This window comes from Podarcis cretensis, assembly GCF_951804945.1.
Source record: "Podarcis cretensis genome assembly, chromosome: 9".
NCBI classification, from domain to species: domain Eukaryota; kingdom Metazoa; phylum Chordata; class Lepidosauria; order Squamata; family Lacertidae; genus Podarcis; species Podarcis cretensis.
The window spans coordinates 14,509,571-14,524,312 of NC_137178.1; the positions used below are offsets into that span (position 1 = coordinate 14,509,571).

At 48.0% G+C, this 14,742-nt stretch overlaps 1 long non-coding RNA gene across 1 annotated transcript in view; it reads left to right on the forward strand.

The window, feature by feature from the left end:
- The window catches only part of LOC307224484, a 118,661-nt gene that overhangs the window by 16,156 nt on the left and 87,763 nt on the right, over positions 1–14,742 (forward strand). Inside the window, exon 2 of the long non-coding RNA XR_013842571.1 lies at positions 2,760–2,793. This is a non-coding gene — a long non-coding RNA (uncharacterized lncRNA). The remainder of the gene's footprint in view (positions 1–2,759; positions 2,794–14,742) is intronic.

A 14,742-nucleotide genomic window follows, 5' to 3' on the forward strand; every position in this document is an offset into this window, starting at 1 on the left:
CTCGGGTTAAGTACTTAATTCGTTCCGGAGGTCCGTACTTAACCTGAAACTGTTCTTAACCTGAAGCACCACTTTAGCTAATGGGGCCTCCTGCTGCTGCCGTGCCGCCGGAGCACGATTTCTGTTCTCATCCTGAAGCAAAGTTCTTAACCTGAAGCACTATTTCTGGGTTAGCGGAGTCTGTAACCTGAAGCGTATGTAACCCGAGGTACCACTGTATTCCCATAGTCAGGGCTTCTCCAGAAGACCTGCTCACTGAGCTGCCATCCTGACTTGCTTGCACAATTTACTTGCATCGATTTGCTTGTTAGGCTAGGCAGGGGGTAGCTAGCTGCTCTGGAACCTGGAGCTGTGGGGGTGGGGTAATCTGACCATGGGGTGGGGCAACCCACTTGGGGGCGCCGCAGCGATCCACACATGTGGTGAGCTGCCCCCAGAGTCTGCCTGGCAGATTCAAGCCCCATGCCGCCGTTTCAGGCAGCACGGTGCCCTGAGCCACAGCATCACTCCCAGGAGAGACGCGTGGCTTGGGCGCGCTGCAGGCCAGCCCCCGCAGTAAGTGCCGCCCCCCCACGGTGTGCCATTATTTTGTCACCCCCATCAAGGATGACACCCGGGGCGCACGACACCCCCACCTCCACCCCTTCCTACAACCCTGAGATTAGGGCCAGTCTAACCTACAGAGCATATGTTCCAATTTGTTTGGCAGAGGTTATCCAACAAGGCGCATTCATCCTGATTTACTTGCAGGGTGCTTATTAGTCATTTGATGCGCTTCCAACACTTTCCCAGCCACAAGAAGTCCCAATGTTTCTCAAAGTGGGTAAACAGAGTGCTCTACGGAGATGTTTGATGTCGATTCAAATCCAAACCTGTACCTAAAGGCTTGAAGCAAGGCCTTTTTTAGAGTGACAGTGCTGTGAACTCCTTCATCTTGGGTTGTAAAGGTAAAGGTAAAGGGATCCCAGACCATTAGGTCCAGTCATGACTGACTCTGGGGTTGCGACGCTCATCTCGCTTTATTGCCGAGGGAGCCGGCGTACAGCTTCCGGGTCATGTGGCCAGCATGACTAAGCCGCTTCTGGCGAACCAGAGCAGCACACGGGAACACTGTTTACCTTCCCGCTGAAGTGGTACCTTTTTATCTACTTGCACTTTGATGTGCTTTTGAATTGCTAGGTTGGCAGGAGCAGGGACCAGGCAACAGGAGCTCACCCCGTCATGGGGATTCGAACCGCCAACCTTCTGATCGGCAAGGCCTAGGCTCTGTGGTTTAACCCACAGCGCCACCCACGTCCCATCTCAGGTTGTATATCTGTGTAAATAAGCCATATATTATAAAGACGCCGCAGTCTGTGCTGTGCCTCCTTTCCAAAAGGAAACATGGACTCTGGGTAAAGTGTCTGGAACCCCTCGAATCTCACAAGATGCATTAGCACAATGTATTGATGAGACGCAGAACTTCTGTGTGGCTCAGACTGAGCGAGGCATAGGGCACCCACCTTGTCGGAACATCACAGCTTCCACACTGATTATAGTCAAGGAAAGTTTATAGTGCAGGAAATCAGCAGGTTCCCAGAAGGCTTTTTCAAAAAGAAAAAATAAGGGGGGCGGGTGAGCATATGCTTTATTTCATCAAAGGCGCCCTGTTACGAAAGGGACATTGCATTCCAGTAATTTTGCAGCGAGTAACCACAGCCTTTTCAATGTGGCCTTTTTATTTCAATTACTAAATGAATAAATAAACAAACACTTCGCCTCCTGGCAACAGACTTCATCAGTAATTGCTGATTTTTTAAACAAACAAACAAACAAACAAACAAACAAACAAACAAACAAAATGGAGTGATTCAAGGCCCCAGGGATGTTGAAACTAAGGCCTCATGCATGCTATACATTTAAAGCAGTCTCAGACCACTTGAAGCACTCATAGGATGGAATCTACCCACATATTAAAAACATTGCGAAAATGCTTTTTTAAAGAAGCGTTTTTAAAAATACATTGAATTTTCCATGAGGTTCACTATCGCCATCGAGTGTCACATTGTATAGTTCACTTAACACACTTAAAACGTTTTATTTGAAGCTCTACAGCCGAGTCCATAGTTTTTCCCTAAGACTCCAGAGAACTGTAGTTTGCTAAGTGTGCTGAGAATTAACAGGAGGTCCCTTTTCCGCTCACATGAGCTACACTTCTCAGAGTGGTTTAACCCTCAATCCCTCGTCCTAAGGAAGTCTGGGAATTATGGCTCTGTGCATGGACTAGGGGTCTCCTAACAACTGTCAGCACCCATAACAAACTATAGTTCCCAGGATACTCTGAAGGAAGCAATGAATATTAAAGTAGTATAGCTCTAGGTGGGGCCATTGCTTTCACTGCTTTTATATCTGAAATAGGTGGATGTGTATACTACTGCAGACCCTCCAAGTGTCCCTATTTTCCAGGGACATCCCTGATTTAGAGAAGCAGTCCCGGTTTCTGATTTGATCCCAGAATGTCCCACTTTTTCTTAGGATGTCCCCATTTTCATTGGAGAAATGTTGGAGGGTATGGCGTCCCTGGCTGGTATGGAGCCAGGGAGGCGGGTGGCGCTGTGGGTAAAACCTCAGCGCCTAGGACTTGCAATCGCATGGTCGGCGGTTCGAATCCCTGCGGCGGGGTGAGCTCCCGTCGTTCGGTCCCAGCTCCTGCCCACCTAGCAGTTCGAAAGCACCCTTAAGTGCAAGTAGATAAATAGGCACCGCTTTATAGCGGGAAGGTAAATGGCGTTTCTGTGTGCTGCTCTGGTGCCGGTTCGCCAGAGCAGCTTCGTCACGCTGGCCACATGACCCGGAAGTGTCTGCGGACAGTACTGGCTCCCGGCCTCTAGAGTGAGATGAGCGCACAACCCTAGAGTCTGTCAAGACAGGCCCGTACGGGCAGGGGTACCTTTACCTTTACCTTTATTATGGAGTTATCCAATCCCCGAGCCATCTGAAGGCAATCATGTATAGGGAAGGTGTTTTTTTTAAAAAAAATGTTTAATGTTTTATTATGTTTTTATATATGTTAGAAGCTGCCCAGAGTGGCTGGGGCAACCCAGTAAGATCTGGGGTCTCCACCCCCATCGTTCTGCCCGGACACGGAGGTCCAGCTCCGAGGGTCTTCTGGCAGTTCCCTCACTGCGAGAAGTGAGGTTACAGGGAACCAGGCCGAGGGCCTTCTCGGTAGTGGCACCTGCCCTTTGGAACGCCCTCCCAGCAGATGTAATGGAAATAAACAACTATCTGACTTTTAGAAGACATCTGAAGGCAGCCATGTCTAGGGAAGTTTCTTAATGTTTGATATTTTATTGTGTTGTTAATATTCTGTTGGGAGCTGCCCTGAGTGGCTGGGGAAACCCAGCAAGATGAGCGGGGTATAAATAATAAATTAGCAGTAGTAGTACAGCGGTACCTCGGGTTACAGACACTTCAGGTTACATACGCTTGAGGTTACAGACTCTGCTAACCCAGAAATAGTACCTTGGGTTAAGAACTTTGCTTCAGGATGAGAACAGAAATCACGCAGCAGTGGCACGGCAGCAGCAGGAGGCCCCATTAGCTAAAGTGGTGCTTCAGGTTAAGAACAGTTTCAGGTTAAGAACGGACCTCCGGAACAAATTAAGTGCTTAACTACAGAGGTACCACTGTAGTAGTAAAATTATCATTATGGAATGGGACATAGGCGCCGACTCCATGGGGCCTGAGGGGGCCAGAGCCCCCTCAAAAATTCGTTTGGGGGGGCTCTGCCCCCCCAATAATTTAAGAAAATTATTAGTTATATTATGCTTTGTAAAATCACAAAATTATGTTGGTATTTTTTATTTTCCTTGTTTGACGATAGTTACCTTTTAAAATACATTCAGTAGTGAGTTAAAACAAAGCCACTCCCGATCTAGAGAGGGGGTGGGGTTGCGGGCTCTCGACCCATCAACAATCTCGCGGGGCTGGCGTCAGCCCCGCGAGAAGCGGGGATTCCCCCTAGCTCATTAATATTCACCGCCCACGGCCGCAGCCAATCGGCTGCCGCAAAGGGCGGGCCCTCACAGGTTCACTTAAGGTCGGGGCAGCCCGGGGCTCGCCCCTTTCGTTCCCCCAGCAGCAGCGGTTTGGAGGTCTTGGGCCCCCCCAATATTTTTTATAAGTCGGCGCCCCTGGAATGGGACATTCCTATTTTCATCGGAGAAATGTTGGAGGGTATGCTATTGGTGTTTTTATTGTTAAATCACTTCAAGACATTTCACAGGAAGAGATTAATAAATGAAATAAACACAAAAGGGGATAGCAAATTTGGGGCCTTCTGCATACGAAGCAAGTGGTGAAGATCGGTTGTAGCGATCTGGTTTTCAGAGACATCTATTATTGTTCTTCTTAATGAGGGACTCCTGAAGGCTAGTGAGGATCCCCAGGAACTCCCAGAAACACCATTTGAAAACCACCGACATAAAGGAAGGTCAGCTCCAAGAAATTATCCTGAACTTGGCATTTATTCTCTAATATTTTAAATGCTAATATGTGTAAGGATAAGAAAAGGCTTGCTCCTTTTTGCCAAGGCAATTAAAACAGAGAGCAAATGATAGAATAATAGACGAGCACATTAACATGTGAGCGACGGTGTGACACCCTCAAAGTGATTAGAATAACTATTTGATAGAGATGAGTGAGCATTGTAGGAAGAATTTGGAAAATATATTCAATCAGGCCTCTTCAATGAAATCTGCTGCAGCCGTTCTTGTGCTTAACCAGAGCTGGTGGAACGTCCTAGGCAAAAGAGCACTGGTGGAAAGAAAGTGTTATGTACTGGGCCAGTAGGGGGATACTGTAGATAGTTATGCAAATGAAGGTTCAGTGATTGGATAGTTTTAGAAAATGGCAACAGTTACATTGTTCTGGAGCTCTATATAAGCAGGCTGACTGAGCTCCTCAGCCTAGTTCTGTTCCAGCTTACAAAATAAAGAGCTGCTTTGGAGAAATCGCTGTGTCGTCTGCTATGTCAACCCACGACTTAACAGAAAGTGTCTGGGAAATGGAAACCTACACATAACTGTGCAAAGCAGGAATCCCAGCTAAAGGAAGGAGAGTCTACCACCCTCCGAGGGAATCTGTTTCACTGTCGAACAACTCTTACTGTCTGAAAGTGCTTCCCTATATTCAGTCAGAATCTCCCTTCTTGTAACTTGAAGCCACTGGTTTGAGTCCTGCCCTCCAGAGCAGGAGAAAACAAGCACGCTCCATTCTCCATGTGACAGCCCTTGTGATATTTGATGATGGCTATCATATCTTCTCACAGTCTCTTCTTTTCCAGGATAAACATACCCAGCTCCCTCAACCATTCCTTATAAGGCTTGGTTTCTAGACCCGTGATTATCTTGGTCGCCCTCCTTTGCACACATCCCAGCTTGTCAACATCCTTCCTAGATTGTAGTGTCCAGAACTGGACACAGTATTCCAGGTGTGGTCTGACCAAGGCAAAATGGAGTGGTACTATGAATTCTCTTGATCTGGATACTAGATTTCTGTTGATGCAGCCTAGAATAGCATTAGCTTTTTTTGCTGCTGCATCACACTGTTGACTCCTGTTCAGTTTGTGGTCTACTCAGACCCCTGGATCCTTTTCACATGTATGGCTAGTAAGCCAGGTGTCCGTCCCCCCCATCTTATATTTCTACAGCTGCCTTTTTCTGCCTAAGAATAGAGTCTTACATTTGTCCCTACTGAAATTCATTTTGTTCAGTTGGACCCAGATCTCCAATCTGTTATGCTCATCCTGAATCCCTGAATTCTGTCTTCTGCTTCTCAGTTTGGCTCCATCTGCAAATTTGATGAGCATCCCCTCGATTCCAAGTTGTTTATAAAGATGTTGAGCAACCACAGGTCCTGGACATAATCCTGAAGCAGCCCATCACAGGTGAGGAAAGTGCTGTTTCACTCAGGTCTTGCTTGTGGGCTTCTCAAAGTCATCTGTTTGTTGTTATTGTTTAGTCATTTAGTCGTGTCCAACTCTTCATGACCCCATGGACCAGAGCACGCCAGGCACCCCTGTCCTCCACTGCCTCCTGCAGCTCAGTCAAACTCATGCTGGTAGCCTCGAAAACACCATCCAACCATCTCATCCTCTGTCGTCCCCTTCTCCTTCTGCCCTCCATCTTTCCTGTTTGGCCTTTTCTTCGATTCATGAGAGCTGGACAACAAGATTCCCCAGTGCCAAATGTTTGTGGTCCTTTAGTTTTCCTTCCTGTCAGGACTGTCTAGGAGTCAGGAGCCTGAAACCAGGAGGAATGGGACTGTCCAGCACTCCAGACCGAAGAAAAAGTTGGGGTGAGTGGAGTCAGTCGAGGGCCTGAAGGAACTTCACTGAAATTGCCCCCTGCAACTTCAAAGGTTCGCCACATGGGGGCATTGCCTACAGACCCAGCAGCTCCTGACTCTTTTTGTGTCAGGCTTAAAACCAAAGGACTGAATAAGTTTCAGGAACCAACGATTTGAGTGGGATAGAAATTTTCCCCAAGAAAACTTTCAGATTTGGCCCATTTTCTCCCCTGCCAATTTTCTCCCCTACATCTCTGTTTCTCCTGAGAAACTTCTGCTTCTTCTGCTTCTTAGATGAGCCACATGGAGGATCCCCAATGTGTCTAAATAAAGGCGGTGTTGCAACGCTGCACAACGAATCAGATTTTAAAACATCGTGACATCACTGAGGGCAAGCGAGTGCAGACGAAAGCGAAGACAAGTAAAGGAACAAGGCTTTTTAAAAAATGCATTGGGGAATAACCTAAATGGAAGGCCTTTTTAGTACAGTGGTACCTCGACTTACAGACGCTTCAGGTTACAGACTCCGCTAACCCAGAAATAGTACCTCGGGTTAAGAACTTTGCTTCAGGATCAGAACAGAAATCGCGCGGTGGCGGCGGGAGGCCCCATTAGCTAAAGTGGTGCTTCAGGTTAAGAACAGTTTCAGGTTAAGAATGGACCTCCAGATTGAATTAAGTTCTTACCCCGAGGTACCACTGTAATAACAATAATGTTTCCGAAGAACTAGATGCCATTTCCACTCAGCTCAAGTTAACCCTTAGGCTATTTTACAGATGCAAAAGATTGGATGATGTTTTGTGGAAGGAATGCCTCTTAACACAGATTGGGGACCTGTGGCGCTCTGGGTGTCCCTGAACTACAACTCCCAAGCCATCGGGACCAGGGATGATGGGAATTGTAGTCCCCACAGGCTTCCCATCCATGCAATTAGGATCCAGAAATGGTTAATCCATCATTTTACGGGCTTTTTTGTTAATAGCTGTCATTTCCGTATGCCCCCGGCTGTTTCCTTCCAGGCAATCGCTATTATGGAGACTGCAGAGCCCTGGTTTTGGCAAGCCCACCTCTCCCTGCTTCCCATTCCTATGATAGGGACCGGGCCCTCTGCTCTGGCACGCTGTTCTACCTGGCATGACATCATGCGTCTTTATTTCCTGTGCCGTGAGGAGGAGGGCTGCTGCCATTGTGCGCTGTGCCACCCAGCAAAGCCGGTGAATTGATGAGCCTGTAAAGAGATTCAGAGGCTGGCGGGGAGGGGGAGCCGGGCAGGAGCGCATTGTTAATGCTATTAAATATTACTTAGCCTCCAGCAAACCGCATGTTCAACAGTTTAAACTTTAATTGCTAGCTGGTGCAGAAAACACGACTGAATATATGTAAATCCTATTGAAAGCTAATATCATTTTGGCTGCTCAGATGGATTAGCAGCCGCTACAATTAACAGCGTGTGCAGCTAATGATATTAGCGGAGAATCTATCATTTGGCGGTGCGGGGCACATTTAAATGAATAAAGCACATAATGCGCTTCTCTTTTGCTGCTGAGGGGAGGCGGGGTGGGATAGGAGTGAGAGGCGCAGGGAACAATGAAGGAATTGTTGGCAACTGGATTACATACAACCCACAGCATATTGGTTTTGAGGGAGGGCTAGAGGTTAAGAGCATATGTGCTTGATTTCCTATAACCTTGAATCTTTCCCCCCTTTCTCATTGTGTTCATGCCTTGTGATTCCAGCCAAGGAGAAAATGCCAGGGCAATTTCCTTCTCTTTTCTTCCTTTGCTCCCTTCTCTTCCCCCACCTCCTTGCTTCCAGCTCCTTTTACTGTGTTATGGGTTAGCTGGTTCGTGAGCAAAGGAGCATAGCCTCCCAGTTCTAAATAACACACTGAACCCCAGTTCATGCCATGCAATACATTTAGAGAGCAATATAGCACAATCTCTACGGCCATCATACCTCGGGTTGAAGTACCGTATTTTTTGGTCCATAAGACTCACTCCCCCCCCCCCTAAAAAGTAAGGGGAAATGTGTGTGAGTCTTATGGAGCGAATGCAGGCTGCGCAGCTATCCCAGAAGCCAGAATAGCAAGAGGGATTGCTGCTTTCACTGCGTAGCAATCCCTCTTGCTGTTCTGGCTTCTGAGATTCAGAATATTTTTTTTCTTGTTTTCCTCCTCCAAAAACTAGGTGCGTCTTGTGGTCTGGTGCATCTTATAGAGTGAAAAATATGGTACCTTCGGGTTGAGCATTTTCAGGTTGCGCTCCGCGGTGACCCGGAAGTAACGGAACGCAATACTTCCAGGTTTCGCCGCCCACGCATGCACAGACGCTCGAAATGACATCACACGCATGCGCGGAAGCAGTGAATCACGACCCGCTCACACGCAGACAAGCAGACGCGGGTTGTGTTCGCTTCAGGATGTGAACGGGGCTCCGGAATGGATCCCGTTCGAATCCAGAGGTACCACTGTACTGCAATTGAAAGGGAATTTCTTCAATTGAAGGGAAATGAAGAATTTCTTAAGCAAACATTTCCACCATACCCCAGTGACAGATGTTGCCCATTGGGATTGGTAGGGCAGAAGTCTGGGAGGTCACCAGCAGGTGGCACCAGAGCCAATGGCAGGCGGAGACAACTAATTTTAGTTTTGCCTCTGTGAGTTCTACAAGGACAACAGTGAAGAGAAGGAGGAAGCTGGCAGCCATGCTCACTTCCTGGACTAGTTTTAAGGAAGAAGGAAGGCAAGTAGCAGAGGAGTCTTGGATGAGGGAATTGAGGGGATGCTCATCAAATTTTCAGGTGACATGAAATTAGGAGGGGTAGCTAATGCTGCAGAAGACAGAATCAGAATTCAAAATGAGCTGAACAGATTGGGGAACTGGGCCCAAGCTAAGAAAATGAATTTCAGTAGGGACGAATGTAAGGTTCTGCACTTAGGCAGGAAGAATCAGATGCACAAATATAAGATGGGGTGGGGCACGTGGCTTACTTGCAGTATGTGTAAAAAGGATATACAGGTCTTGGTGGACCACAAACTTAACAAGAGTCAACAGTGTGATGCAGCAACAAAGACAAGCTAATGCTATTCTAGGCTGCATCAACAGAAGTAGTCAAGGGAAGTAATAGTACCACTCTATTCTGCACTGGTCAGACTACACCTGGAATACTGTGTCCAGTTCTGGTCACCACAAATTAAGAAGGATGTTGACAAGCTGGGATGTATGCAGACGAGGCCAACCAAGGTGATCAAGGGTCTGGAAATCAGGCCTTATGATGAATAGTTGAGAGAGATGGGTACCCTGGAAAAGAGAAGACTGGGAGGAGATATGATAGCCATCTTCAAATATCTCAAGGGCTTTCACATGGAAGAGAGAACAAGTTTGCTTTCTCCTGCTCTGGAAGGTAGGACTCAAACCAGTGGCTTCAAGGTTAGAAAGAAGGACGATTCCAACTAAACATCAAGAATAATTTTCTGACGGTAAGAGCTGCTCAACAGTGGAACAGTCTCCCTTGGGATGTGGCGGACGCTTCTTCCTTGGAGGTTTCTAAGCAGAGGTTGGATGGCCATCTGTCACAGATGCTTTAGCTGAAATTCCTGCATTGAAGGGGGTTGGAACAGATGATCCTTGGGCGTCCCTTCCAACGCTATGATTCTATTACTCAGAGCTGACTACGGTTGGTGGGGCAGTGTCCCATTCGTCCTAATGTACCAGCCAGCCTCCACTGCTTGGGGCACTGTCAAACACCCAAGCAAACCACCCCCTGGAGCGAGCTCTGCCTCCAGTTGCACTTTAAAAATCCCCCCTTTTGTATGTTTTTTTTCCCACGGATCAAGCTGTTTGTCTATCTGTGGGCTTGTTAATGCTTTCCTGATGAGTGGGCATGCAACAATAATTTGTTGCTGTGAAGGCCCTAACGACGTTTAATTGAGGCTCCTAATGTCACCCGCTGCCATTTAAATCTCAATGCCTGTCACTTCCTTCTTCTTGCCTGGAGAAAATACAGCCGCTTTCTCCTTCAAACATCTGCATGAGCACATCGTTTATTCTTCCCCAGGATAGCCTATGTGGGTCACAGATAGCGAGTTTTTCTTTTCTAGGTTGTAACTTTGTCAGAGGGGAAAACACCAACTTATCTCTTTGTTGTTTGAAGGGCCGAATTATAAAGAGATGTTCAGAGGCTTTTGAAATTGCTCCATTTGTTCCATCGGCTTCTTTGTCGCTTATACAGTGGCTCTGTATACAGGTGGTGGCGTTGTGAATTCTGGCAGATACCCTTGGTCTTGACCCTATAGTTCCATTCCTCATTCAGCTCCACCATTAAGGACCAACATTTAGGGCTAGTCATCTTTTCTGAACACCACGTCCTGGGAATCGCAACAGGGGAGAGTTGTTATTGTACTCAGGTCCCGCTTCTAGGCTTTCAGTAGGCAGGGAGTTCCACTACACCAAAAGTTGGATTTCTTTGAATTGCAGAATGTGTATTGTGTGGCACCAGTTTTTCAGATCGAAGCAGTTGTGGGAGAAGATGATCCCTCGAGTGTCCTTAAGGTCCATTGCAACTGCCCCCCTGTCCGCACTGGGCGCCCATGCAGGCAACATGCCCCGCCCCCAGGATGCATGTCACGCCCCCAGGATGCACACCAGCCCCAGCCCCACCTGCTCTCCACCCCCCCCCCCAGTGCCAGAGCATGAAGCTCCGCCATTTTGGAGGCAGTATGCCTCTGAATTCCAGGTGCTGGGGATCACAAGTGAGGAGAATGCTGTTGCCCTCTGGCCCTCCTCGTAGTCTTACCAAGGGTCTCTGTTTGGCCACCATGGGGACAAGGAATTCCTAGGACTCGAACCAATGGCTTAAAGTTACAAGAGGGAATTTCCGACTGAACATGGAGAAGAACTTTCTGACGGTAAGAGCCGTTCAACAGTGGAATCTATGAGTCTAGATCCTGAACTGGACAGACCACTGGCTTGATCCAGCAAGGTTCTTCTAATGCTGTTAGGTTAGGATGCAACCTCACAACACTACAATTCCTACTGCACTGACACAACAGGCATACCAGCAGGTTGTAAAAAAAAGCTTACTTCTTGCCATATACAGTGGTACCTCGGGTTAAGTACTTAATTCGTTCCAGAGGCCCGTTCTTAACCTGAAACTGTTCTTAACCTGAAGCACCACTTTAGCTAATGGGGCCTCCTGCTGCCGCCGTGCCACTGTAGCATGATTTCTGTTCTCATCCTGAAGCAAAGTTCTTACCCTGAGGTACTATTTCTGGGTTAGCAGAGTCTGTAATCTGAAGTGTGTGTAACCTGAAGCGTATGTAACCACTGTATTTGGTGCAGCAGGCTATTGCATCTCTCCCTTGCATAGCAGCATGTGAAAGCAGGCGTTGTACGGTTTCAGGAAAGGGGAGGGGAATGAGAATTAAACAAGCAGGCAAGGAGGGGGAGAAAGGAGGGAGGGAGGGAGTCATATGTTAGCTTCTGTGATGTAAGATGCCCTGAAGAGATCGGCTCAACATCTGCCCTGTTTATCCCCTCCAGCTCTACATATTCATGCTCAGCTTTCCAAATTCTCAGGAGAGGCTTGAGCGTATAGGAAGAGGAGTTCCAATGAGCTGCAGCCTCTGGCTTTCAGCTGCTGGAGTGAAATATTTCGCTGGCTGCAGCAGTTCTGTCTGCAGAAGCAGAGAGTGAAGCCTTGTCCTTGCCTCCTTTTCCTTATCTGTTTGCAGTGAGGGTAAGAGTAAAGTGCGCAACAGCCAGGGTGCCATGCAGAGGCTGAGCATATATCTTGGGAGGATAGTGGCTGTCCATTTTCATAAGTACACTCATTCGTCTCTGGGCACATTTAAAAGGGTCTGGCGCTGAAGCTCAGCCAAAGCAAAGGGAGGAAATGAACTGCCTAGCAATACGCCTGCTCTGATTTAATATTGGGTATGACGTTCCCCCCCCCCAAAGAATCCTGGGAGTCGTAGTTTGACGCAAGGTGCTAAGGGTTTTCGCTGAAGAGATTTGTGGCTGCAACCACAAAAGTGTGCAGGTTCCAGGGTCCTCTGTGGAAATCTGCTGAGCCTGATGAAGCCTAAGGTTTTCACCTGAGTGATGCTTCGATATACACTGACCATGTATCACTTGATAGCGTGTCATCAGCAGTAATCGTGGTGTCAGACAAGCTTCCCTGTGGATGCTGCTCCATGAATATAGCACCACAACGAAAAGACTCTCCCTCAGGTGGCAGAAGCGCCTTGGGAGCACCTCCAAAGATGGTCTCAACTCATAGGCACATTGCTTATTCATCCCATCTGAGTTTGGATTTGATATCCCGCTTTATCACTACCCTAAGGAGTCTCAGAGCGGCTAACAATCTCCTTTCCCTTCCTCCTCCACAACAAACACTCTGTGAGGTGAGTGGGGCTGAGAGACTTCAGAGAAGTGTGACTAGCCCAAGGTCACCCAGCAGCTGAACGTGGAGGAGCAGAGACACGAACCCGGTTCACCAGATTACAAGTCCACTGCTCTTAACCACTACACCACGCTGGCTCTACACCATGCTTCCATTTCCCAAATGGAAATCAATCTAACAAATATAACTGGAATTGACTGTTGTTGTTTTCAGACGGCAAACGCGACGTAACTGATTACTTCTCTGCTCCCATTTGCATTGCATTCCCTTCGCACTGAAATGAATAGTGTGAAATAATGTGATAAATAACATAATTAATTGTGCGATTCATTACACAATTAATTAGGTAAGATCCCACCGCGGTGGAGAACAAGGCAAATGGCAGAGTTTTTGTTGGGAGCCCAACTGCAGCGGAATGGAAACGGCGCTGCATGAGAGCAACACAAGCCGGAGCAGAAAGTGGTACCTTTTTGCAGCCTTATGCAGGATACAGGGATGCAGGTGGCACTGTGGGTTAAACCACAGAGCCTAGGGCTTGCCGATCAGAAGGTCGGCGGTTCGAATCCCCGCGACGGGGTGAGCTCCCATTGCTTGGTCCCTGCTCCTGCCAACATAGCAGTTCGAAAGCACGTCAAAGTGCAAGTAGATAAACAGGTACCACTCCAGCTGGAAGGTAAACAGTGTTTCCGTGTGCTGTTCTGGTTCGCCAGAAGCGGCTTAGTCATGCTGGCCACATGACCCGGAAGCTGTACGGCAGCTCCCTGGGCCAGTAAAGCGAGATGAGCGCCGCAACCCCAGAGTCGTCCGCAACTGGACCTAACAGTCAGGATCCCTTTACCTTTACCTTTTATGCAGGATACAACCTAGGACATGTGACAGGATTGCAAACTTAGAACCATAGAAGGATTTTGCTTCTATAGGATCGCATGGTCCTATAGCCACAGTGATGATGATCATAGAACTTTAGAGTGGGGAAAAACCCTGAGCATCATCTCATCCAACGCCCTGCAATGCAGTAAAGGTAAAGGTAAAGGGATCCCTGACCATTAGGTCCAGTTGCGGCCGACTCTGGGGTTGCGGTGCTCATCTCGCTTTACTGGCCCAGAGAACTGGTGTACAGCTTCCGGGTCATGTGGCCAGCATGATTTAGCCACTTCTGGTGAACCAGAGCAGCACATGGAAACGCCGTTTACCTTCCCGCCGGAGTGGTACCTATTTATCTACTTGCACTTTGACGTGCTTTTGAACTGCTAGGTTGGCAGGAGCTAGGACTGAACAACAGGAGCTCACCCCCTCGCTGGGATTCGAACCGCCGACCTTCTGATCGGCAAGTCCTAGGCTCTGTGGTTTAACCCACAGCACCACCTGCGTCCCTCTGCAATGCAGTAGTCAAAGCTAAAGATTCGCTGACAGGTGGCCATCCAACCTCTATCTAAAACCTCCAAGAAGGAGAGGCCATCACCTTCTGAGATAGTCTGTTCCATTGTCAAACAGCTCTTACCATCAACGATGATACCCCCAATGGGTCTTAGGGATTAGGTTACACGTCAGGGGATTTCAAATAATATCGGCACCTGGCCAAGTCGGAACATATCTCTGCTTGGAGAAGGCGGCTGCTTCATCTCCCCTTAAATTAACTCTTGTTAATTGGTATTCAGTGGCTTCAGTTCCTCTCTCTGTGGTCCTCTGTCTCCCTCAGTCAGTCTCCCTGCTTGATCACAGCTGCTGACAGTAGTCGGACTCGCCGACTTTTGGCATTTCCAAGCGGTGATGCTTGTATGCGGTGCCCACTTAAAGCAATTCATGAAACCAAAGTGGCTGTGCCCCAGCGTGATGGACTCCCGCAAGTCTCTGATAGTCAAGACAATTACTTAATTTAATTGGCAGGAGTGTTTCCACTGGGATCGGTGACAAGTCAGCAAAGATGATTTCACTGTCTGCGGCGTAACGTACATGCTCACAGGGCGAGATTCCACTCTTTAGTTAGACCTTCCCAGACTTGCACAGAAA